At 34.6% G+C, this 3,744-nt stretch overlaps 1 pseudogene; it reads right to left on the reverse strand.

The window, feature by feature from the left end:
- Positions 1-1,896: 1,896 nt before the first annotated feature.
- Positions 1,897-3,321, reverse strand: LOC102958700 (annotated as a pseudogene).
- Between the last annotated feature and the right edge of the window lie 423 nt (positions 3,322-3,744).

The raw sequence follows: 3,744 nt of genomic DNA on the forward strand, positions 1-3,744 counted from the left end.
TATATATCATAAATTCATGTTATTTTTATTAATTGAGAATAATTGAAAATGAATGGACAGAACATGGTTATTTGATAATTTATGAGTTTATTCTTCAGAATTAAAAGCTTTCATCAATTTTAACAGTAACTTCTCCAAGGAAAATTAAAGATACTTTTAAAAATAACACTCAAAATTATATCATAACTCAAAAATATATTAACAATAAATCAAGGTTTATAGGTTAAAAGTATCTTGAATATACACCACAATTGCATTTCAGTAAATGGAGACTAATGAATAATTCTTTAATGGTAAAATAAATGGCAGAAAAATCAGATTTCCTCAATTTAGGGAGTCATATAACATAATTTTATTTTAAATTGTAGATTTCTCCCACAAACTTAAAAATTGACTTTAAAATTCACATGGAAAATGAAATGCATAAAAGATAGAATAGTATGTGTACTGTTGCCATAAATTATATAAAGGTATTATAAAATCCATTGATTAAATAATTGTGATGCTGGCCCAGCAACAAATATGCAGATCAATGAGCAGAACACAAATTATTAATTAAAGAAGAAATTTATTAGATAAAACCGGCATTTCAAATCAGACAGGAAACGTGTGGATTATTCAATGAATAACGTGATTAACAGTTGTTAATAATGTAGTTGCTATTTCTGATCTGTCAGCTTTCCTTTGAAATAGTGATGTGGCTCTATTCTTAATGCTTAGAATATTTGTTGTTATTTTAATTATAGTGTGTTTCTTTTGATCATTTTAAGACTTTTGCCCAATTTAAATGTTGTAATATAGATAATTTTTAATATCAACAGTATTATCTCTTTAAATATGATTCATATTAAGCTTACTTTCTTTACTTTTAGTTATAAGAATATATTTAAGAATAAAAATGTGTTAAATAGTTATATACATATACATCTCTATATCGTATAGAGCTTTTTAAGATGATCTTGGCTTTGTTTCCCTTAAGATCCTAGAGAGATTTCTTTTTAAATATTAAAAATAGAAACAATCACCTAGGGGAGGGAAAAAGCCATGGACTGAGACATCTTGAGATACTAATTATTTGAAAATTTTAATATGAAGTCCTTAAAAGCTATGGAAGCTATCATAAGTCCTCACTACTTTTTTTAATGTAGTATACAATTGTATGAGTGCAAACATCAAGTTTATGAACTATGCTTAAACTTTTTAGCAACATAGAAGTCAACCCTAGACAATTGTGAAAATAAAACAAGTTCTCTGAAACGTGAGCCCTAAGATTTTTTAAATATGTTGGTCAAGTTGCAGCAGGGAACAGTCTGGCACAGCTCAGGGTAGAAGAAAATATGTGTTAAAGCACTGCTGTTAGTGGTACTGCCCAGATACTTTGAAAAAAGGTCAAGAGCAACGAAATGACTTTTGAGAGATTTAATTATAAGTAATTTTATTAGTAACTATATGAAATACTAGCACACAGTATATACGAATGTCTTTGGGAATTAAACGAACACAAATTTTACAAACACAAAAATTAACCTGAACCCATTCTTTGTAACATAAACAAACATGAGCCCCAGAGAGATCTTAGACTTAAATATAAAGCATAAAGTTACAAAAGTTTTAGGAAAAAACACATTAGAATACATTTGGAACCTTGACTAAGGCACAGACTTTTTAGAAAACCAAAGAAAAATATATAAAAAGCAAATTGACAAGTTAGTTTGCATAAAAATTAATAGTCACAGATTGAAAGAAAACATTTGATAAAGAAATTATTTCTTGTTTTTTGTTTGTTTATTTGTTTTGTTTTGATTTTTTTTGAAAAGCAGCTCGCCTTATTGGGGGGAGAGTACTGCACGTGACCAACAGATGAAGGCAGCCCAGCGGGCACCCTACACATCACACTCAAAAAGGGACACAGGAGGTTTTACTAAGAAAGATCAACTGGAACATGGGTTCCTCTGGGCAACTTTCCCAACCTGATCCCTTTGAGGAGTCAGGACACTCCGACAGATAGAGCCCCTCAGGGGTGCCGCCTTGTTTTTTGTTTTTGTTTTTGTTTTTTATAAAGAACATTTTCTTTAGATTTTTTGGAGTCTTCATTTGTTGCTTTCATTCTAGGTTCTCTCAAGGCCATCAGACCAACTTCTGTACAGATTGTCTGGATGTCAGCCCCAGAGAAGTCGTCTTTAGCCATGATCAAGTCATCCAGCGTAACATCATTGGCCAAGGTCATCCTGCTTGCATGCATCTGAAAGATGTGCTTCTTAGCCTTTTCATCGGGCAGGGGGAACATAATTTTCCTGTCAATGCAGCCTGGTCTGGTGAGTACTGAATCCAAAGTTACCATTCGGTTTGTGGCCATGATCACTTTCATGACACCCCTTGAATCAAATCCATCCAACTGGTTCAACAGTTCCAACATTGTTCATTGAATTTCTCTCTCACCACTGGAATTTGAGACATAACTTTTTGTTCTAGTGGCATCAATTTCATCAATAAACACGATGGATGGTGCATATTCTTCTGCAACTCAAAACAATTCCTGAAGGAGGTTAGGCCCATCATCTAGAGACTTCTGAATAAGTTCAGAACTAATCACTCAAAGAAGTGGCTGAGGTTTGGTTTGCTACTGCTTTGGCTAATAAGGTTTCACCTGTGCCAGGTGGCACAGAATGACCCCCTTTCGGGTACTTTATGCCCATCTCTTCATAATATTCATGATGAGTTGGAGGAAGCTCCACAGATTCCTTAATTTCCTGGATTTGGTTGTCCAGCCCCCCAACAGCAGCATAGGTTTCCTGGCGGGGGTGCTTTTTTACCTTCATCACTGTGATCAAGGGTCTGTGTCATCCATGAGGACTTTTATGATGGCATATACCTTGTGGCTAAGCAAGACTGAGCAGCCTGGCTCCAGCAGATCCTTGTCTACAAAGTAAAGAATGCTGACGTAGTGTTCTGAGCCCACAGATGTAGACACGATGGCATGATTGCCCTCAATGATCTCTTCCAACATTCCTACTGACATTGGGTTCCCTTCAGATCATCCACCTTTGGTCTTTCCTCCTCTTGCTTTTCTTCTAAAAGTTTCATTTGTTCCTGATCTCTAATGAATTCTTCCTCCATGAGAAAATAGTCTTTTCAGTAACTTTAACTGGCATGGAGTGTGAGGTATCTCCGTGGCAGCTTGCTGGCAGCATCTGATCTCCTTGTCTTCTTTTTCTTTTTCCCCACTCTAGTTGGCCTGGGAGGTTTGTATTTCTTTTCCTTGTCCTTTTCATCCTTCTTGCCACCTCCAGGGCCATGACCACCTCTCTGACTTTGACCCATCTTGCTTCAGCCCCTCCAACCGCCACTGCCAGAAGTGCTGATAATGAAATTATTCCTGAAATAGATAAAAAATTTCAAAGTTCAATAATAAGAAAGAAAACAATACAATAAAAAGGAACTCAAAATACTTGAACTAAACTACAACAAAGTAGAATTACGGATAGAAAATAAGCACATCAAAAAAAAAAAAGTTCAACATCTTTAGGCATTAGAGAAATGCCAATTAATACCAAAATGAAATGCTACTACACACCTGCCTACAGGAATGGATAAAATTGAGGCAAATAAATAAGCAAAACTGATCATACCAAGAATTGGTGAATATGTGGAGTGCAACTAGAAATCCTGTACATTGTGGAAGAACTGTAAAATTATATAATAATTCTGGAAAATAGTGTGGTCATTTCTTATAAATTTATATAT

This window comes from Panthera tigris, chromosome A1 (genome assembly GCF_018350195.1).
Source record: "Panthera tigris isolate Pti1 chromosome A1, P.tigris_Pti1_mat1.1, whole genome shotgun sequence".
Taxonomy (NCBI): domain Eukaryota; kingdom Metazoa; phylum Chordata; class Mammalia; order Carnivora; family Felidae; genus Panthera; species Panthera tigris.